This window comes from Chamaea fasciata, unplaced genomic scaffold (genome assembly GCF_029207755.1).
Source record: "Chamaea fasciata isolate MVZ Bird 193981 ecotype frontalis unplaced genomic scaffold, bChaFas1.0.hap1 SCAF_5, whole genome shotgun sequence".
NCBI classification, from domain to species: domain Eukaryota; kingdom Metazoa; phylum Chordata; class Aves; order Passeriformes; family Sylviidae; genus Chamaea; species Chamaea fasciata.
Window position 1 is genome coordinate 8743132 of NW_027094090.1, and position 24080 is coordinate 8767211.

The 24080-nt window shown below is 36.8% G+C and overlaps 1 protein-coding gene across 2 annotated transcripts in view; it reads left to right on the top strand.

Moving 5' to 3' along the window:
- Window positions 1-24080, top strand: part of SEMA3A (semaphorin 3A) — a 166041-nt gene that overhangs the window by 74132 nt on the left and 67829 nt on the right. The gene's annotated exons all lie outside the window — the stretch shown is intronic.

Consider the following 24080-nt stretch of genomic DNA (forward strand, 5'->3'; position numbering starts at 1 on the left):
TGCTTGACAACTAGCTGATCCTTTTGACTTTCCATTTACCTATTTAAAGGTGTATTTGTAAGAATAGGGGTCTTCCAAATCATAAGTATGCAAAGGATGTGGCTCAGTAACTTAAAATTCAGATGCAGTACAAATACCATTTTTGGAAGTAAAGTATTTAGCAAAGGGGTCATGCTTTAATCACTGACAGGAAATATGAACATTGTAGGTTTTCAGCTGTCATTTAATGCATCCAGTCCTGCCCTTGCATATTTCATAATTGCACCTAAGCAATTTGGAATATATTTATGTCTAAAGTGACAAAGTCAGTAATTACGTCTGAGGCTCACTCTGAGATTTACAAGTTGAACATTTACATGCAGGAAATGAAATCAAGTTTTAAGCTAACACAAGTGAAAACAGTGTGGTGGCTATTTTATTTCTTCACCTTTATTCCTCAGACTACATGGCTGAGGGTAAAATGAAAGCATGGTTCTTTAGTAAGTCATACTGAGGAGAGGTATAAGATATGATGAGAAACAGAACAAAGACATGGAATTTACAACTGCAGGGGAGATTTGTTGCACAGCCGAAACCACTAATGAAACCGTAATCACTATTCAAGTCTGATCATTTCAGCTATTCAGCAACTAACTTTTGTTTAGGACTTGATAAATATATCCAAATCGCTATGGCAGATCTCCCATTTTATTCTTAAGAAACCAAGCCAAGCCAAACCAAACCAAAAAATGAACTCCAGAAACATATTCATTTAATTTTACTTTATACAGATCTTTTAAAGAAAACGTAAGTGGAAGTCACTCTGCAGGTGATGTTCCGGCATTCTTCAGTTTGATTTTAATTGAAACAAATAGACCCTGAGATGAGGGAGAACTAGTAAGGCTATGATCTGGGGATTATCAGTGTTTCCGTGGATCTGGTCTGAGCTCTACAGGTATGCAGTGGCACAAAAGGAAGCTGGGCACTAGCAAGGTGCTGTGTCTTGTCCTGCACTGTTGGAAAAAAAACAACTCTAACAAAAAAATTGTTAACACGGATTTTTTTTTTTAGGTTTTCTGAATGCAAAAAGGGTCCAGTGTGAGTAATAGTGTCAAATTTGAACCCCCAGGCTCCTAATGAGAGGAATCTAAGCCCCCTAGCATGCTTCCAGAGAGATAACTGAGGAGACCATTGTTCCCTCACCATACATGGCATTCGTCCTTGGTGGCTGAGCAATGCTGGTTGATTACAGTGGAGAGCTGTATACAGTGTGCCACAGCTGAATGGCTTCCATGAATAAGAAACCAAAGCCAGTCAACATATTCATTAGGTTCAAAGAAATAAGACTCAGAACTGTGGGAAAACTTTTGTTTACGTTGCTGGAGGGGAGAAAAAAAAGACTGAGATAGAGAGAGACCTCCATGGAAGTAAATTTTGCGGAGTGGAGGGTGCACATACGCACACACAGAACCACTGGGTGGACTTTCACTTATGCCACATGTGATGTCTTGCTTTGTGAGTCCATGTCTTAAAACCACGGGTAACTTTGAATATGCTGAGATAATGAGTGATTCAAGTTAAACACCCTCTTAGGATCTGGGTTTAATTTATTCTTTTGAAGTATGGGGTGTTTTTTTTTTTTCTAGAACTATTTATCTTCAGTGGAGTTCACTATGGCTTATACTGGGGTAGCTAAAACTGAGGTGCACTTTTCATTTTCATAGTCACAGAAAAAAACCACATTAATTTCTAGCATTGTTAGAAGGGTTACTCAGAATTTTGTGACTACTTTAAGGAAATTAATTTTAGCAATGACTACCAGAGGGGCTGAAAATACACCCACTGTTTGCATTTGGATGTTCATTATTTCTTCTATCAGTTAAAGGATGTTGTGATGAATTATTTATTCCCATAATGTAAATTTTACCACTGACACATGGTTACCTTACTTTACCATGAGATGATACAGTTTTCCTAATTCATTACAGACATAGATTGTACTTTTAAGAGGTATGGCAGTCACATTAAGATGTCGATCCAATTTTCTGGGTGGGAATATTATGTTGGCTCATCAACAGAGCCTATAATGTTTCTAGTAACACAGAAGTTCAGCATTTGCCTCTTGTTAGAGTAACAATTGAAAACATTAACCCAACTTCACAGTCATGCAACATATGCAAAATTTCATCCGCACACCTCCTGAAACAAAAGACAAGTATGGCTAAATCCTTTGATCTCTTGACCAACATGGGGGAGAAAAAAATGAAATAACAAACCACCATCTGTTGGGAAACCAATGTAATAAAAACAGTGGAAAGCTAGCTTATAGTATAGACTGACTTAATCAAGGAAATGGCTTATAAATAGAATTATTTCTTGATTTAGAGGCACAGGAGGAAACAAAACTGAAAGAAGGAGTTACCAAGCTCAGGTTTGGATGGATCAGCATCAAAGCAGCATTATTCATTGTGGGATTCACGTCACAAGGCTCCAGTTGACAGGGGCTGACCTCGTGTAGAAGAATCATAAATGTGATTTCTGCCACTGAAGGAAGTGACTGCATTGTGTTTGTAGCTCAGTACCAACATCTTGTTAAATAATCTTTAAACAGCCAAGGTCACAATGCATCAGGTTATAGCTGTGGGTGATGCTCCACATACAGACCACAGTGCTATGAAATGCTGAACAGCAAACTAGCCAGTTATATTAAATACCCAGACACGAGAATCTAGCTAAGACTTTATTGGTGAACTAATTTCACTGATCTTTGCCTAAAATTTTATGACAGCTGGCATGCTGTGAAGTGCCTTTCAGGCATTTTTTGAAGTCTGTGGGATATATTTAACTCGGAGAGACATGTGAGTCTGAAAGCACTGCCTTTTCCCATGCTTTCGGAGGAACCTAATATTCGTATTTTCTGCATGTTCACATTATATGTGTTTAATGGTAGACTGACATGGTGACTGGCCTGCAGTTAGGCCCAGTAAGGGCCCAGGGAGGCTGTGTATGGCCATGGCACAGGCTGCTCAGCAGTCATGGAAAGGTTCGTCTCCTCAAAACCTGTTCCTGATGTTGCTTCTGACCACAAGACTCTCACTGATGCAGAATTTCCAAAAGAGGGGGAATTTCCCCAAATTGAGAACACTCATGGATGTAGAAGCTTCCAAACAGATTCAGGAAAGAAAAAGTCACTTTCTACAATGGAAGGCCTTTTTGATGCTCTTTCAAGCCCCTTAGATGTCTCTTTCTTTCATCAGCAGCTGCAGTCGGCATGACAAAAGTGGCTTCTCCACAATGATTAAATCTTATCTCTTTTTTAATAAAAAGCAAAGCAACTTCAGGTGAAGCTGTTGTTTCTGTGAGTGAACAGCAGGACGCAGGTATTTCCAGTAGTTGCCTGGTGGAACAGGAATTAAATGTTCTTCTCCTGCTATCTTGACCATCCTCACTGTTATGTGCAGACTCATGTTGATATAAAAAAAAAGCTTTCGTAATACTTTCCAGATGTTTTCTTACCTTTGAAAGATCTTGAAACTGAGTCTCTTCTCTACCCTATTACACAAGGACTATCTTAAATATGTTGCCATCTAAATTCATTCAAATCATAAAATTCCACTACTCCATAGTTCAGTAAGAAAACAGTACTTACTTGACAAGCAATTTGTACTTTTCTTCCTAAGGAAAAAAAAAATACTGAATCATGTAAGAAAGTGATTAAGAATTAATCCCATATATGCCAGACACACAGAGAAGATGGCTGGAAGAGGAAAGATCTCTGCAAAACAAGAGCAGATAGAATTTACCCACTGTGTACTTTGTAACTTTGCTAAATACCCTTACAAAATATAAATAATATGTTTCTTTGCCAGTATACATACAACCTTCATTTTTTTGCATTGTATTTTGCTGGCAAAAGATGACACAAGTAAACTATCAGGCAGTTATTTCAAGATCTCAAAAGTCTTACAAGAGAAAAACATCCTTCATCCTTCCTTAAACAATACTCTTGTGAGTATAGACACCAGGTACAGGAACGTATGCTTGATTGCTGCAATACTACCTGTCAGCAGGAAGACAATGCAGTTTAAGGAACAAGTCATGTCTTAGACAGGCACTGTGTTTTGTGCACAGAAGAAACATGGGACTGTGCATAGAATTATCTAAAAATAACAGATAGAAACGCAGTGTATAGATGTAAATAATTATCTTCCTTTTGCATTAATCCATATATCTTCTGCCATGAAGAGTTAATCAATTTACTGCTGAAATGCTGTGGGAAATTAAGAACAGTACTGAAACAGGCAGTTTTTAAAATATTTCTGCTTCTCCCATATGCCTACAGCTTGTGTGATGCTGGAAATCAGACTAAATGATTGCAGCAAGTCTTTCTGCTCTCAAAATCTAAGAATAGACCCACAGGAAGTCACTTAGAAAAAAAATTGTTTACTCTTCCATTCATGCTGAGTTCCAGCTTACATATCCTGTAACAACTTGTTTTCTGTTTATGGCACTTGGTAAGTCTGGAAATGTGCCGGCTTCTCTTGGAGCTCCCGAGCATAAACCATATAGAATCTCTGCCTCTTCCCTCAAATACCGTTCCTGTGAGGGAAGTGTTCTGTGCCCTTCTCTTCCTTCCTTCAGCTCTCCCTCGTTCATGTAAGAAAAATAATTTAATGAATATGACCTGACTCAGATGAAATACATGCCTCTGACTCGTTCATGCCTCTGTGGACTTGGAGTAAATTAGTTATTTCCTAAGTAACTCATTTTATTGGAAAAGGGTGAGTAACTTCGCAGCATTTCTTGGGAACTCAAGGAAAGACTAGTTAATGCCTGCTTTTGCTTTCTCTTCAGCTTCTTTGTTATTTGCTGTAGACAATTCACATGTGGTTATTTTTATTTTTTTCCCAGAAAAAAGCTTTGTTTTTAAAAACATTTTTTTCTCTAGCTCAGTGAGTCAGAAAATAATGTGAGAAACATTTGGATGAAAAAAACAGTCACCACTGGAAAACTTAGCTGAAAAGAAGTATTGTGCAGAGTAAATAAATGTTATCATGATAAATTCACGCGTATTAGAATTGGTGATGACTTGCTATGTCATCTAATCTATTTTAATTTGTGTACATTTGCAGCCATCTACAAGTCTGGACTGTGTTCTCACCTGTGGTGTTATAAATCACAACTAGTGATTCTTGCAGTGCGGCATCATCTTGCAGTTTGCATTTTAATTATTTCAGTTTTAAATATTGCACTGCTAATTGTAATTTTACACATTGTACATCCCTAAGCAATTTCCTACTTAGTGTTTGTATCAGATAGGTCTGGAAGAGCCGTCATATAATTTCTCTCCTGTCTGATTGTATATAGTTTAGTTAAGAAATGCTTGCTGATTTATGAAAATCTATGGATTCCTCCAAGTTGCACCATGGTCACACTCAGGGAGATATATTAATAAATGCTTACATGTACATAATCAGATGAGAACACAATACTCTCCATTAATGAAATATGATCCATAATGAATCTTGCATGGGAGTGCTAATAACTACCTTTAGGTTAAAGTGCTCAGATGTCACAGTATAACAATATCTGTCTTAGATGTGTATCATTATGGCAAGTAATTAAAGGTTACTTAGCTGTTAAATGGTTACCTTGGAGGAATCCTTCAGTAACATGGCTTCAAATATGCCTTCACAATGAAATTAATTAAGTAAATTAAATAGGAGCCTTGTAATAATTATTACATGTGCAGAATATCAGGCATATAAATGTATAATATAATTGGTCAGAGGACTTGAAGATGTTGCATCCATTTGCTATTAAGCATAAAACAATCTTGATTGTTCTTATATGTAAAATAAAGCTGATGCATGTTAAAAAGAACAGTGACAAGACTGATGAAGAGAAATGGAATGTCAAAATTATCACAGTGATGTTCCATGTGCTGCATAAGTGCAAAGCTCAAGTAGCAACGCTCTTACGAGAGTAGTATTAAAATTCACTTGGTCTTTTTCACACCTCTGCAGCTACATGGAGTTAAAACCTGGTACCAAATTACTTGAGTTTTGCTAACAGCTCGGTCTGACTCATCACAAGGATGCTTTCAGGGATTACTGAGTTGTTGCCTTCTTCTGTATTTAATATAAACCACACCAAAAAAGTTGAGCAAGCAGCTTGATGTCGACATAAACATTTTTTGCCACCTCTTAAAGTAGAGATATGACATGGGCCACATCAGTGACAGGTTTTGACTTAAAAAATAATTTCCTAGCATTATGTAAACTGGCAGTGACAAATACAAATAAAGCAGTACATTCTGCTTTTTTATTCTTTGTTTAAAGAGAAACTATCCACTAGATAAATAGATCCTTCATCTGAGGCCTTTTCATATGTAAGTAAGAAGATGTAAAGTTCAGATCTCTGCTGTCCTTCTGAAACACTGGCTTTGCTCCAGGCAGTGACATTATTAACATACCTTAAGTTTACTCTTTAAGTGTTTTGCCTAATTATGTCTTCTGATGAAACAGAAAAGAAAAAAAATATATACATTGTGCTGCAGAAAACTTCACTAACAACACAGCTCAGAAAGCATTAGTAGCAGGAAAGTAAACATGAATTTGTGATAGAAATCTATTTTTTTATCATGTTCTGATATGGGGTTTCTTTATGCCAGTGAGATAATTAACAGTGGTGGCACCTTCTTTTCAGTGGTTGAGAAAACTGCTGCACATTTTGGTTGAGGGTGACAACAGTGTTAGGGGTTCTTCTCTAGTCCTTAGGCTTCTGCTGAGGGCAAGTCGTTTGGCCTTAATTGGTTTTGCTCTCTGCAATTCAGATTTCTTAAAAGTTGAAGCTTCAGTCATTCTCATTTGAAAATGGTCCTGTGTCCCTGGGCCAAAAAGAGTCCCCAGAGAAGATAACTAGAACTGGTCTGCCAGATAATGTTTAGATGCCCCTCTACACACTTACAGACCAAGCCTACATGGAGTTATCGTATATAGTAGTGAAAAAAAGTCTTAATACTCAGATTCTCATAGAATTGGTCAGTTCTCTGTGCTGTGGCTTCTCAGATAATAGAGAATTTTACCTCTGAGGCACAGTAAAAATATACTGATTGGTTCAGTCTGATTCCAAGCTTGGAGACAGTTTTTGAAGGGGGATTAGAAAACAAACAGTGTAAGAGAGGAAGATTATCTTCCAGTGAGTTCTTTTGCCCTGAGGTATGAGGGGGGTTTTGTTGTTGTTTGTTTTCCTTTTGTTTTTCTTTTTTTTTTTTTTTTTTAATTAAGAACCATTGAGTGTGTAATCAGAAAAACAAATGGTATTGATTACTTTTTCAAAGTAGTGACTCTGATCATTTCATCTGTACTCCCAGAGCGTTTGAAATATGGAACCAGCATAAAACCTGAAAACATTTGCCATTTGTATAAATCAACATTACTCTGTTCAGCCAGTGTTTATTTACAAGCTTGCAAAGGGTTTCATAAGGGATATTTGTGCACCTACAATACAAACCATGTGTCAAACAGCAGAAAACTGCAGAGCAATAGCACTGTTGTTTTTTCCCTTTACTTGATCCAAGTTTCATTTTCTGTTTGGCTAAGCATCTGTGGTCATGAAGGTGGTATATCAACAATACTCATGGTGGCATATTTAATTTAATTATAGCTGGTTGAACTGCTTAACTTCATTTACTCTGAATAACAATTTATTTTATTCTGTTTCAACAAACCTTTCTGTTTATGCATTTCATCATCTTTTGTTATAAGAAACAGGGATCTCATTTCGTTACTTAGGTGTGTGAGTAATGAAAAAGTAAGTCTTCATCAACTTACTGTTGCTGTACCAAGGGTCTTTTTCTGGAATACTTCCCAAAGAACAAATCCCTTGAAGTCTGTAGCATATAGTCTAGACCATTATTTTGATTCCTAACCAAAGATCTGTGAAATTTATACTGAATTTAGAATATGGAAAGGTTGGCCATCATTTATCATAGAATGGTTTGGGTTGGCAGGGAAGTTGGAAACAGATGATATTTAAGATCCCTTCCAACCCAAACCCTTCTAAACCCCTTCCATTGGACCAAGTTGCTCAGATTCCCATTCGGCCTGGCCTTCAAATAAAATTACTGCTATTTAACACAGAAAACAACCACATTCTACCAACAGGCATAATATAATAGTAAACGATTCAGACTTAAGTACAAGATGTACATATTCTCTTAAAGACTGGTGGGATAAAAAGAAAATTAATGGATGAAGTTGACTTTGTTTAACCTCAGTCAAGAAAAGAAACTGAAAAATGAGAGTTTGGAAAGCAAAGTGAAAGCTTTGATTGTGAAAGACCTTTCTGCATGACTTTAGCCTTGTCCATAAGGAAACTTGTGAAAGTCTCAAGCATTCAGTGCAAATCCCTGCACAGACATTCTCATTTCAGTTAAAGTAGCATTTCAGATCTGGTCTTAGCTGCCTGGAAGTAGCTGAAAATAAGCTGCTCTTAAACTGAGCCCACTGTGTCGACACAGAGTGCATGTGTTTACTGGAATCTCGTTACATTCAAACCTAGGGATACAAGTCTGCAGATTAGTGCCTGCCATGAAAAGGCTGTTTAGCCTTTCAAAGGATTTTGCAGGAAAGCAAGCTGGAATACAAGCCCTTTCTGCTTGTCATTTGTAGGTTTGTGAATTTGGCTTTTATTTCTTTGTGCAAATGTGTTTTCATAGAGACAGTGAAAAGCCATGACCCTCTGTAAAAAGGATTACCTCGAAGGGAGATAGTAAGACTACAGTGTAAAGGATGGTTAATGCAGAAATGCTAAATCTTGCTGTACAAAGATTATAGCACAATAAATTTTTTAACTCAAGGTACTTTCCTGACGTTATAAAAACAGTCACATATCAGAATCACAAAATAAAAGTCTTTAAGAGGGGGCTAAAAGAAAATAAAGGAAAATATCTGCTTTTTTCTTTTTTTTAGAAAGATGATACAGAATCCCTTAAAATGTGTTTTCTTTTAGCTGACATTGTAGCAAGTAGTTTAGATAACACTTAATGACTTAGATATTATTTTTACAATTAGGGTATTTCATGGGGTATTAAAGATAATAAATAAGGAAATACTTTAAAAGAGATAATAGAAGAACATAAAGAAAGCAGAAGATTTCAGTTGCTTACAGAAAGCCTGGCATCTTACTAATATGAAGCAATGACCCACTGTTAAGACCTAGTATAAGAGGAATCAAATCTCAGTCCAGAATTATTTCTTGGGTGGAAATAGAAAAAGAAGAGGAGTGTTTTTTAAACTTACACCTGGAGGGTTTTTTTTTTTTTCTTCTTCTTTTTTCTAAGTAATAAGCAGTATGGTCAGAAAAAAATCCAAAATTAACCCTTCTAAAACTTCCCAAAGAGATAAAAGCAATATACTTTGGGGCTAACTAGGATTTCAATTACTGCAAGAATTAAACTGGAGCAGTAGTTAAATAACTGTGGTGAGTTGCCCAAGCTTCCCTACCTGCTTTTTTCTCTTTTGGGACTGCTGCTTCTAAATCACTTGGTCTCCTCCAGGCTCACAAGACTAAAGTAAGTTTCCAAAGAAAGTGTGTGATAAACTGATACAGCAGCTGCAACTGCACCCAAAGTCTTCACCTAAAAAGCTGAAATGATGTTGTAGTAGAATCCAGTTTGTTAAACAGGTTGGATTTGAAGGTTCATGCTTGATGTAAGGAGGATTTTAAATGTAGCCATCTGGAAAGAGGTGATATGAGATGTAAGAAAAAGCATAAATGGCTACCATTCTCATTGCATAGGTGAGGGAATGAAACATGATGCTGAATTTGTCATAGCTAAACTTTCAGATTATTTCATTAAAAAGAGGTTGCAATATTTTCTCAAGATATTTCAGTGAACAGTTGGAGACAATGAATATGAAAACTGCATGTTTGCTTTTAAAGTTGCTTTTATAGCCAAATCTCTGATGCACTGTCATCACTGACTACTTTTTTTTTTTTTTTCTGTGGAGCTAGCACTGGGCTTTGTGTGCCAATGCCAAATTAGAGCATTTATTACCCATGCAGTTAAGTGTCCAGTAAGGTGCTTTTATAAAAAGCAGTCTCAAAACCTCATTCAGAAGGAACTTGAGTAAATTATTTCAGTGTTTTCAGGGAGATTGTTCATATATGTGAAGTAGAACTGACACTGACAAGTTTCAGCATTTAGATGCTTCAAAAGAACAGCTTAGTTTTGAGTTTTATAGTCTCTCTATAGGCAGCATCACAGGCAGGACACTGAACAGCAAAGGAGAGAGATCTAGGTTTGCTTATAGTGCCAGAGAACACAGGTCATGAAATGGAGAGAAAAAGACAGTGAGAAAGATGAACACATGGCAGCAGAGAAGTATGTTGGAGGGTTGGAGATGTTCCAGATTTTGTCCTTTCCTGGTGTTAAGGCAATTTATTCCCTAGAGGCTTAGATTACAGCTTATTTCAGAGGGTAGAAGTCATTTTACCTGATTTAATTCACTTAAAACATACTCAGTTCATATAGGCATCCAGCCTTATCCCTAGGCAACATAGAGAATTCTGCATCTTTGGAAATAGTTCTTTTCCTTCCACACCACCTGAGATGTTCATTACCATTAAATAAAAATAATAAAACTAAAATGAGGCAGGCACTCAGAAGTGGTGCATTTCAGAAAAGTTCCTGGATATTGATTTGTATTTCTCTGAACTAGAAAGAATAAAATTATACATATTGAATCCAAGAATGGAACTCAGGAAGCAGTATGAAATTTCAGTTACAATTTAATTCTACAAGATTTGAGGCAAATTATTGTCCATCTTAAAACAATCCACACCAGCCATTTGAAAACAACATGGACTTAGGTATTCTGTCAGACTTAGATTTTAAGGTTCACACTCTTGACATGTAAATCTACTAGAAGTCTTTGGAGTTCTTGCATAGACATTGTTACCTAAGACAGTAGATCAAATCCCCATGCTGAATATTGTGTAAATAGCTAAAAACTAATGTGATGGCAAGGTAGAGAGCAGTTGAAAGGTGGGAATGCAGCAGAAATAAGAAAGCAAATGGCCATTGAAAACAAGTCTGGTCTATTTTGCATCCTGTTATTGTTGCTTCATTTTCTGTTTGCAACTTGCAGTTATTAATTTTCTACCAGTAATATTCTACTTCAGCTGCTCTGTAAGCGAGTATCCTCATCATAGTGCAATTTGTAATAAATGAGTTTTTAACTTCTTATATTGGTTAAGAAGATTAACAGTGCAGAATTTAAAACCTGTGACCAAAATTTGATGAGATGACTTAAAATGAATGGCATTTGAGATAGAAAGAGGCTTCTGAATACCAGCAGACAAAATCCAGACAGCAGGAAAATAAGGTTAAAACGTTCTATCTGAAGCCATTTCACAATAAAAAAGAGAGGAAATGTGTGACATATGGTATCGAGTGGGGCACTTGAAGTTGAGTCTAAAAATGTTTAAAAAGACAGCTGTTAGTTTGCATGATTAAAAAGGGAAAGGAAGGATATTATGATACATCAAGAAGCAAGGAAGTTATGAAACCAGAGGTGGACTAGTTGGATGTTTGTTTGCTTTTCTTATCCAGTGGTTTCTAATGTTTTTATTAAATTTATCTTCAAATTCAACCTCCACCTCTATCTTCCGTTCTGTTTCTCCCAGTGACATCAGTGCTGGCTATTAACAAAAAAATTGGGTGGATCCCTGAACCCTGAAACCAAATCAAAGAACACTTTAGGGAAAGAGATAATTACATATCAGCTCTTCTTCCCTACAATATGTTTAAATAGATTAGATTATTTTAATAAGCGTTGGAAATGATGGTAACATTTAGAATAATATTGTCACGTGAATCTCCACTGGCTGTGTATGGATCATAGAAGTCAGTGAAAAAAAACCCCTGAATTTGTCTCTATGGAATATTGTTGTATGCATTATCTGATCTTAATTCTAAGCTAAATGCCTTTTTTCTTTTAAATCTTGGTTTACATGATAGTTTGGTTAATTAAGTTGCTTTAGAGCAGGAAATTTGTGAAAGGGATTTTTTCTTCCGCTGCTAGTTCTTGTAAAACTCCAATGAATAGAAAACAAGTGGCAATTTGCATATGGCAATTTGTCCATGCATGGGGAACCCAACAGAGATATTCCCTGGGAATCACAGGAAGACTAAAGGGTAACTGGGCACAAAAGCTGATGTACACTCCCCATCACAAGTGATCCTTACCAGTTTTGCTTGGCACGTTGTGCATAGCTTCACATGTGCTGAGTAAGCTCAGTTGCCATTCGCTTGACTGGTATTTGAGGCAGGACTGTATACTTTTGTTTATGGCACTGGACAAGGCTCAGGAACTAGAACATTAGCTTTTTGCTTTGGCAAAGATTTCCTGGCTAAATTACCTAATTTCTCTCTGCCTCATTTCATAAGAACAGTCCAATCTGTTCAGACCAAAGGCTCATTTAGCCCAGGACCTTGGTTCTCACCAGGTCCCATAATGAATGTCAGCAGAGGAGAAAGAGCAGCGAGCAGGCAGCAGTGCTTAGTGATATCGTCTCCCAGGCTCCAGCACTGGCTGTTCAGGGATTTCCTGCACCAGGGGTGGAATCTCTGTGTTCAATGCTTTTCAATGACTTGGTTTTGATAAATTAGTACTGGCATTTCTTGAGCTCATATATCTTTTAAGTATCCACAGCATCCCAAGCCCTACAAATTGCAACATGGGAGGAACATCCCTTTATTTTATTTTAAACCTTCTGCCTGCCAATTTCTCATTTTGGAAAAAAACTGAGAATACTCTTCTTCTTATTTCCTTCAATGGGTATGTTTTCTGAGTTAGAGGACTGTAACTTCACGCAGTACTGAAAATGCAGGAGTGCCATGCATTTAAAAAGGCATAAAGACACTGTTGGTTTTGTTCTTTATTTCATTCCTAAAAACCCTGTACGTGAAATTTGCTTTTTCTGACTGTTACTGGGCATTGACATTATTCATAAAAAAAAGAATTAAAAAAAAATAAAAAGTAATTGCAACTTTAAGACCTTGAATTTGATCCATCAAATATGTACTGCACTCGTGTTTCTAGAATTGCTTTCTGTGAAAAGAAACATAAGGAAACCAAGAACGCAGCTTTGCATAAAGTGCACAAGTTGTTCTGGTCTATTCTAGCTGAATAGAAACACTGAAATGTGAGAGGAGGGTGCCCTGGGCTGAATGGCTTTTGGGGAAGATGCTTAGTTATTGATATGAGAACAAAATGCCAATCTTGCAATTTAGCTTCTCTTCCCCCCTCTATTACCTCCTGAAACACGAAGACAGCTGGGCTATTATATTTCAAATTCCATTTGTGCTAATTTTAATGCCTTCATACAAAGGGAAAAAGGGGAAAGATGCACTTCATTCCCACACATTTTCTCTGCATCTCTAAATGTACAGTGTGGCCCCAGTGGACCTTTCTGGCCCTGTGAAACCTGTATTAGAAAGGATCTTCAGCACCTTCCAGGTTTTTGGTCAATTTTCGTAGAAGGCCATATCTCTGAGTTCTTCCCCTTCAAGGGACTTGTGTTTCAGGAACCAATTATGGTTGACAATGTTTCAAAAACTGTCTCGTATTTCTCAGGGGCCTGTAATCAGTGTTCAAATCTGAGGTAAACAAAGTTTTGTCTCTAAAGAGAAGATAAGCTTAGCAGAGTTCAGAAGGTGCCTCAAACAGCACAAACACCTTCTCCTGTTGAAATGTTTACATCCAAAGTGATAGAAAACTGAGCAGCATTATCTTGCAGATGGTCTGAGAAGATTTTATCAAATAAATACAAAGGCATGTGTTCACCTACCAATTAGGTTAAAAATTTCAAGATCCAGGGCTAAGTTAGAGTAAGGAAGCAGTCTAGTTGTAAAACTAAGACAAGAAGCAAACCAGTCATTTAAAAGTTACACCTATGTTGTGAATATGCAAAAACGATATGGATCCTTCTGATACTTGTTCTTCTTGATAATCTCCAAAGCTGACTTTGTTCTTTAGTTCTGTTGGCTTTCACTGGGGTTGCACAATTATTGCTGAGGAGAGAACCCAGGTCATTGTCTAAAGGTGCCTTTGCTCATGAATAAAAAATTAAAAGGGTGATCTGGCACAGCAGGTGAGATGATTAATATTTCAGGTCTTATTATTTTTGTTTGTGGATGTATGTGTTTGTGTGTAATTATACATTTCAGGGATGAACAGCAAAATGCAGCTCAACATTTAACATCTGAATAAATGCAAATGAAACTTGCATTGTAAAACAAATAATTGGTATGGATTAAGAACACATTTGATTTTTCTTCTCAGTGTTTATTGCCATTACTTTAACGATGACAAAAAGCAGAAGGGTGGTGGTACAGATGCAGGTTTAGAAATAGTATATTCATCAGTTCAAATCTTTCAAATTGATGGTGATGGAGAACAACTGTTTTAATTCATACTCATTTGGAAGGATTTGCCATGACCTCAAGTTAACGTGTAAACATGGCAAGGGATATAAGAAAGATTCCTTTGGCATTCACTGAACTTGAAGGGAATCTTTCTGGGACTTCAGTGGGCTCCATGCTAAAGCTCTGTGCAGAGCACAGGTCCTGCATAACTCACTTCATGACCACAACCACTCCTCACTGTGTCTGTGATCTGGTGGTGAGGGTTGAAAAATGAAGTAATCCGAATGCCAGATTTCTTTGTCAAAAAAATAAAATAAAAAAAACCAAAAAAACTCAACCAAAAAAACCCACAAATGATTGGTGTAGTTGTCAGTTTGTTTTCACCAGCAAAGTCAATCTATATTATGCTGGACTAAGCCATACTGAACTGTACTGTACTGCACTACACCATACTATAGTGATGATGAGCCAGGATTTTGAGCCAAAGTTCTGTTAAATGAAAGGCTTCATTTCTTCTCCAGAAATACAAATATCAGTAATTGAGTTACCTGGTTGGATGCTGATTAGCCCTGCTGACACTGTGCATTCCTATTTATGAATATACATGTATAGACATACGAGCTGAGTTTCAAATCTTGCCAGTGTCACTGACTCTTTCCCCTTCTGGAGACTCCTGGGTGCTAGAAAGGCAGGAAAGATAGTGAATAAAGAAGTGAATTTTAATGTACTTTTTTCAGTCACCTCAAATCAAAACCACTTAAATCCATCGGTTACTGTGTCAGTGAAGTTTTTGTTGCACTGGGAAAAGAATATCAAATATTCTTGACTTTTTTAATAAAAACCCTCCTCAACCAGTGTGAGAAATGCATTGCTCTTAGACACAGTGCCATGAGGAATAATTGCAACTTGTCACAGAGAGAGGTTATAATTATGTCTACTGTTAGTTATGTCTCCATGTTCACAATAGAAGTTACCTTTTCAAATGCATTGTTCTCTAATGCAATACTGGTTATTAAAATTTGACGATATTATTACTTGCTAATGAAGAAAAATGAAATGAGGGTGCAGAAAAGCTGGGTGCTGTAACACTGAAAGCACATGGAGGGAACAAAGAGGAAAGAGAAGTGCTTATTGCAGAGATTTCAGATCTAAGCTTTGCTTCAGGAAAAGAAAAATTGCCCAAAGGTTCAGAATTTCAGCTTCTGTATTTCAGATTTTATGTCTTTTTAAAAATCTGGATATGTGTCAAACACTGGTCTAGATCTGACACTTCATCGGCACCTCTGCATGAAATGCTGCAAATAGATTGCAGTTCTTAGAGACAAAAACAAAACTTAATAGTTGTTACAGTAGTTGCTGTGGTGTACTTCTCTGCCCCTTTTTTACTTGTACAAATTCTCTGAAAGTATGCTCACAAGGTCTTATTTTAGGGAGAAAGAATTAAGTATATTTTTCCAGGCTTTCTCCTTATTCTGTCACTCATTTAGAGTCAGATTTTTGAAGCCTTTAATTTAGGTCATGTGTTCATATTAGCGACTTCTTCCTGGGAATTAAAAGGCAGATAGGATAAAAAGCAGTGCAGACATATGCCTTCATTTTCAGAAGTGACTAACAGCTCCAAGTATCAGAATTTTAAATTCCCCAAGAAGGTATTTGCTGAAAATCAGAGCCCTTGAGCAAGTTTTAAATTGGGTGCCCAACTTGTGAGTGTGCAAAATCACTTGGGAAATTAGAAAATCTTGGCCATATGCTTATATGTTAATGCCACTTGACTAAGTCTTTTCTGTATGTTGCTTCCCCAATTTGCAGTTGTTTTTGTGTTGTAAATAAGATACCCTTGACTCAGAAAGTTCCCCAGGAAAACTGGAGAAGCTTTCTCTTGTTAAGCAGCACCCTAATTACAGAAGCAATTTTACAAACAATCCCCTGGGGGAAACATTTTTTTTCTCATCAGGAAGGCTCTTGAATAAAATAACACCTTTGCTAACTTCATTTATTTACAACAGGACACAAGACTGAGGCTGGGTTAGATTTATTGCCATTACATCACTGATGCTCAGTAATTCATAAAACATTGGGTCTAGGAGTCAGCACTGCTGTTATTTCCTCTGATGCCTGACCTCACCACAGTCTAATAACATACAGGAAATCCAGAAGACAAAGGGGGAAAGAAGGGGTCTTGAATGCTAAAAATAACCATAGAAAACTTGTACAATCATGTAATAGAGTATGGCCCAATAATTTATTTAACATAATAGTAGAATCTGCTAAAGCAATTAGAATCTGTTCCAAATGATTTTAATGGAAAATATGTTGGGGGTAAGAATAAGAAGACTTAAAGAATGGAGACTTTCAGGTTATGTAGTTCTGTTACGTGTACTGGTTTTAGGATTGTATATCTTATTTCTTACATATGCAGACCACTTAATGACTCGACTAGAACAGACAGTCATTGTATGGTGGTTATATTTCCAGAGGTCATCTTATATAAGCCAGACAGTCATCTTAGGTGATGTATTACACTTGACAACCCAGAAAGTTGCAATACAAAGACATTCTAATTCTCAATGTCCTCTGAGAATTGTTCAATATCCTTGATGGTATCTAGTGTCTGGTATGCCATTGGGATGACATTTTTGGTGTCTTTACTAATCAGTCAGTATTAACATGTCCTTCATGTTAACTGTGTGTTTGGTTTGTTTTGAGTTGTTTTCTTTTTTTTCTAATCACTGCATGCTTGCAAGAATTTCTAAAGCAATAAATAGTATAGTAACACTACAATGAAACTCATGTCTGCTCATTTATTTGATGTAGAATTAGAACATACTATCCGAAATACTTGTCTTGGTGCAAATAGGAAAATAAAAAAAAAAATATAGGTGCAAATAGATGCAACGAGGAAAATAAAAAAAAATAAAATTGGTGCAAATAGGGAAATGACATCATCAGGGACAAACAAAAAACAACCCTAAAAAGCTATAGCATGAAAGTCAGGTAAATCTGGTGAATTTAGTTTGTGAAATATTTCAAAAGCAAGTTCACAGATATACATATCTTTTTTGAACAGCTGCTCAGTTTGACTGTGCCTGCCCTCCTTTTATTTACATATGTTGCACCGTGATTTGAAGAGGCAATTATTCATATAAATACAATTATTAGTATGCAGACTAGCATGTTCAGGTGTGAACAAGTCTGCACCATTTGACACTGACACTTTGTTTCTCTCCCAATCAGAAGCAGAAGCACTTACTGATCGTGAACTAGGAATAATGAATAGCTTGAATCAGCTGTTCCTGAACAGCCCAGTTGGCTATTTTCCCTTTCATTAAATTCATTGGATTATAATTAGATAGATAGATAGATAGATAGATAGATAGATAGATAGATAGAGAACATTTCCCTTTTTGCAAAAGTGTCTGGTAAATTAATAAATATTGATAGATTTAATTTCAGAAGAAAGCAAAGTAATATGAGGTGTTTGATAATTGACTGAAAGACAGGGTGAGTTGTCCAAATTCAGACTAGGGAGTCAGGTTTTTCAAAACTTGTGCTTTCCAGAATTGTCTACTGCTTTTTAAGGCATGTTCTGAAGATCAGAAGCTAGGAAAACTTTCCAGTAGAAGTGATGTATAGGGATAAAAGAAGAAACAGAAAGCAAAAGCCCTGTTTTTCTTTCACTAATTTACAGAAATTAAGGATGGAGCTGGTCATCATCGCAACAGCTCTTTTATTTTGATATCAAAAGATTTTCAGGCACCAAAATATCAGTGAATATCTACAAGTATAGAGCAAAGAATATCACTTGAATCTGAAGAAGAGAACACAGATTAATGCAGAGACTGTTTGAGAGGTCTTGGTGTGATCAGGAAACTGAGCACTGCCTGAGGGAGGCACAGAGAGGTGGGCAGATCTCCATAGCTCATGATCAGTTTTGCAGGTAAATACTCCTCAACAAAGTTGCTTCTCTGTGCCCTTCAGCACAGTGCAGCACAGCCAGAAAGTTTCAGTTCCAGGTCCTACAGAAGCTGGAGTCCTTTCTTTGGGAACACCATTTTACAAAAGGTCTGTCACTTAGAGTGATTTCCCATAGGATTTTAAAACTGATTTTCATAACTCAATTCTGCTAAACCTCACATTGGAAAAACAAAATGTAATAAAGGTGTTGCAGAGCCCAGTGTCCTCCAGATGTGTGCAGGTAAAACCCTGTAGTCTGGTTTACAGGGAGCCTGATGACTAAAATGTCAGAAGCCCACTGTGTGCACTTTTTTTTTTTTTCCCTTTTTCCTTTTTGTTTTCTTCTAATAATGATTTAAAGCAGTTACATTATTGCTTCTATCACTTTTCACCTATTTCCCTAATGGTTACCACTTGCCTTAACATTTACATTTGTTTTAATATTTGTATTTTTTGCATAATTTCTCACATTATATTTATTTGCACTTGCACTTTTTAAAAAATAAAGCATTCCATGGGGATAAATTTAATAAAAGTTTCTCATTAAAAGTTCTGTAACAGCCTGATTCCTAAACCTGAAACCAAAGTCTTCATATTTAACAGTTTTCATGACTCAATAGATTAAGTGTGAAATAGGAAATATAATAACAATAACAACATAGCCATATCCTGCACAGTTGTTTCACTTAAAATAATTCTTGAAAAGTAACATAATTCATAAATAAATCAATTCTCACAGAGTGAAATTTACTCGAAAGACTCTCTGAATTAGCCTTGATGCAGAAATAAAATGTGTGCACAGAAAGCTCTGTGGGCAAGAGAAGAATCAAAAATTAGCTGATATTAATATATTGGAAGGCAAGAGGGGAAAAAAAAAAAAAAAAAAAAAAAAAAAAAAAAAAAAAAGGCGGGAAAAAAAGGGAAAAAATCCCCCGAAGTGCAAAATCATCAAAATCATCAAATTTGTGTTTTGAAAAGTCAGGTGTCTCCAATCAGCTGCCTCTGCACTGTTCATTTCAGAAAGATTCTTAGCTCAGACCTAAATTTGTATGGAGGCTCCTCTGTGGTCAATGATGAGATCTTGCCCTTGGGAGCTGCAGTTCTGAGCTGCTCTGGCTCCTCATTCAGAGGAACCTGTAGTCCTGCTGTGACCAGGGCAGCAAATTCAGCTGCCCCAGCTAATGCCTCTATGTAGAGGGGATAAATCCAAACCTTAACAAGTCTGAAAGTTTTTCCCTTAAGAAGTGGAGCTTTGCTTTTTGGACTTTCCAATACTCAATCATACAGAGAACAAAACATTTTCATGCCAGCAACTTCTTACTCTGTTGAGACATTGCAACTGTCTTTAAAGTCCTCCAATGCACAATGTTATACTCTAGGCACTCTGGAAATCTTTTGGAGCTATTTTCTCTGGGGTTTTGGGTCAGGGGTGTTACTTTTGGGGTTTGTCTTTTTTTTTTTTTTCTTTCCTTGATCAGTTTGTTTGATAAAATACTTCTTTATAGCACAACAGAGTTGGTGTAAAGAGCAAGGGGGGTGTCAACATCAAAAATTCTCACAGCTATGGCCAACTCTACCTTTTTAATTAAACAAAGGTTGTGATAGTTTCTAAGGCTCTTGGCACATTGTATGTTTCTGGACCATTCTTTGTTCAGCAGCTTCTTGTAGAAATCAGTTCATCCCCGAAAGATACCCTGGAGACGTGCTCCTTTCTATTTATGGTTTGAGGATTACAAGAGTAAGGATATGAGTTCATTCCATTGCACTAGGATGGCTGGGGAGCTTCACTGCTGTCATTCCATGCCTAATAATGTAAACCAGTAGTAACTGAATAGTAGCTGTACACAGTCCATCAACAAAGTCTCTTCAGTTCATTTGCTTACACTGAATTTATTCATTTTTGACCAGCAGTGGTTTCACTGCATTAGGCATTGCAGTTCTGGGATGATTTCTGCGAGAATTGCCAGAAAAGTTTCAGGAAAGAAATCCCCCTGAAATTCAGCAATCAGCGCTGTCCAGGCTTAGGATAGTAGGTTAGTGCCTCCTCATTGGCCACACCTGCAAGGCAGTATTACTAAATTGGAAAATAAAATGTATATTTACCAATAACAGCTAATTTAAGTTTTCACCTCCCTTTTCTTCATTATGTTGAGACAGTCCTGGATGGGTCAGGTACAGGCAGACATACAAAAAAGTTTTTTAAGAAGTTATCATACTGGACATAAATATATATGTCTGTATAAATAGATATAGCGTTGTTATGTTTATGTATATATAGCATTCTTTTTTATTGGCTCACTGGCTGACTGAAACTATTCAATAACAAGATGTGAAATGTCTAGTCAGATAGCAATGTCTTGTCACCACTCAGTGTCATGATATGACACATTGTTTCAGTCATATTTCAGCTGTTTGAAAGCGAGTCTCTGGGGCCTGGAAGTGGCAGATCATCGGGAGTCGCAAAATTTTTTTCCTTCATTTCCAGGACTGAACTGTAGTTCTTTTTCACTAAATCTTACCATCTATCACACTATCTGCTTCAGGAAAACATATGTTTTAAGGATCCAGAAGCATTATCTCCTGCCATGCAAGACATTTACTAGGTGAAACAATTCATGTCATATCATGAGCCAGCAGTCAGTTGTTGTCTTTATGGGTTTGTGGAATTTCAAGACCTAAACAATCTCATTTTCAGTGGTTTTACTATGGATTATAAAGAAGCATCAATGAGATATAAACTTAGTGTTTAATAACCCATAAAACATGCTACAGCAAGGTTTTAAGCTACAAGGGTCTGTAAAAAAGGTTTGAAGTACATTGTAATGTCCTTTTGGGCTGCCAGTGCAACTAATGAAAGGGTTTTGACAATAAATTGGACTAATTGTTTAGTTACAAAGGCCTTTCTTTGAATTTTGTTTTTCTTTCTTCTTTTTGCATTTCTAGAAACCTTTCTCCCACCTGGCAATCTTGCTTTGTCATGAATTCCTGTCCTTCATTCTGTAACAGCCCTCATAAAACTTTGCAACATTGAGCATTTGTTTAATACAGAGGGAGTTTTGCTGTCTATGGCTCAGGCATCTGCTGATTCACTGCTGCACCATTCTTTGTATTCAATTAACTGCAAAACCCAAGAAGCAGCAAAATTATTAGCTGATCAGAATTTTTCTGAAAACAATGTGCATTCTTTCCACCTAACAGCTCTTGTCTGTACAGTGCAAGAGAGGGCCACACTCACATAGTCCAAAGACCCCCTAAATCTCTTAGCAAAGCCTTGTTCTTTGCTGTCTCCAGGTAGACTGGTTAAATTCAGGTGGAAATGCTGCAGACAAGTGACTAGTGTGATCAAATACCTATCACAAGTCATATTGCTTCCTAGGCTTTTAAAATAGCAGGTGATATGTAGAAAAGAGTTTATTCCTCTGTAACCTGTCTGTTCTGTTGGTTTGTAGATAGAGGTAGTTTGATTTCAGCACCCAAAAAGCTGTTTGGGCAAGTTGCCCTGTTTGTGACAGGTTAGACTTCCTACGGCATGTTTATCAGAGCTGCTTGGGGCCTCAGACTAACCATGATACATTTGTTTGGCACTCAACGCTGATATATTTATTGTCATTATTACTCACCCATAAATTTGGAAACTTATAGTACGTGTCTCTTCATTGCTTTTTAAATGAAATGTGAAAACACTGTGGGATTTCCCTTTCAGGCCTCTTATTTCAAATGTTTTATTTCACAAACAGAAAGAGAGGGGTAGATCATCTCTGACTTACATTGACCTGGATCTCCACTTGTTCTTGCCCCCTACACACCAGTGTCAGTAGAGGTACAGTGACATAAACCAGAAAGAATACAGTCAAAAATCAGATCCTCCCTACACCAAATCACTTTCTACATCTGTTTCCTATTTGTCTTACAATGACACATGGGATTATTTTGGGAATATATTCTGCTTTAACTGTCATGCCACTGACTCTGTAGCCTTATCAGATATCCATTGGTGTGCAGGTTGAGCAATTATCATCTTCTAAGAAGAAATGCCAAGAAAACGTAGGTTGATAATAACATTTTTCAATAATAGCTTGTAGCATTAGTGCCATCTTCTATTATTGCAGTTGAGAGTTAGCATTCTCGTCAATTTACTACTTTTACTTATTGTGCAAGACCTAGATATGGACCCTACAGCAGAATTCCAGAAATGTTTTTTTCTGTTTGATTATTTATTCATCTCTGATTAGAATGAGCAAAGTCAGAAAACTGAAGAGAAGCAAGGAATGTGTCTGGATTATTAAGAACCAGAAAAGAAAGACAACAGGAAAGAGAGAAATGTAATACTGTGTCAGATACTACAGTTACAGGATGATTGTATAAACATAATCAGGCAGGCTGCATGTACAGGAACATGCCTTAGGAGACTGAGCTTGTATTCTGGGATCAAACTTCATGAGGCTGTTTCCAACCTTTTTGTCTTATAGTGCAGTAAGCCATAGATGACTATCCACCCAACAGTTCATTATCCCTTCATTTTCTCTTCCATGAATGGAAGGAAATGTGAAATCCATCTCATGTTCTTTTGAAAATATATAAAAAATACACAGAGATGTGTCCTTGCTTGATGTAATTGAACAAGCCTGTAATAAAATCTGTAGCCTGTGACTTACAGAATCATGTGGGTTTAAAATAACACCATTTGGAAGTGTGTTTGGTCACTAGCCTGGCCCATGCCTGGGTTCAGTATGGATGAGCAATATAGGGAAGGCAGGTTGCCGAGGAGGATGCTGCTTCCAAGGTGGAGGTTGATCTCTTTGGGGCTCCGTGACTTAATTAGGTGTCAGTGCAAATTAACCACAGTGCAGGTGGGAATTGGAAAGCCCAGGTTTTGCTGAGGTCTTCACAAGTCTTCTGTGAATGTTGAAAACTTCTGTGCAAAAGCATCTCTTCTGGTTTTATTCTCAGTGGAAAGCGTAAGATAAACATACTATTCAAATTGACTGGCAGACTTGGTCCCCCAGTTAAAATTAAAGTAATGAAATGCACTGAAAAGCCCATTGCTTCGGATTTATTTACCTTCATTTGACTTGGTGTTGACTGAGGCCCTTTTTAATCTTGGTTTATATTCTCCTATGATTTGCCCTCAACCTGTATATTTTAAAAGTTTCATCACAAGTACTGAATAGTCGTAATAATAATAATAATAATAATAATAATAATAATAATAATAATAATAATAATAATAATAGTAATAATAATAATGCTTTACTGATGGCAGTTGAAATTGAATTTGAGGATGTGTATAAAATAGTAAGTCACTAGTACTCAGGCTAGGAAAAGCAGAATTTATCATCATGTTATGTACTAATCTACAGTAGTGGCACATTTCAGAAAAAAAATAGTCACTAGAAAATGGATTTTACCTTTTTTCCAGATAAAAGTTTCAAATTCCTGCTTCTTCCCTTACTATTACTCAGATGTATTCTCAGTGAAAGCAAAATAATTCAATAAACCCATGAAAATTAATATGAAAATAAATTATATGTGAAGTGGAACAGAAGAGACACAAGCTATTTTTCTGTATTTTTGCCTTTGACCAGCATTCAGCACATACTGATTAGAGAATGGGCACTTTAACCCGATCCTCACCCAGTGCAATTTGACTTCCCTGAAGCCACAAACCCCACTATGACTCACATGCACTGCACTCTTTTTAGTTCAAATT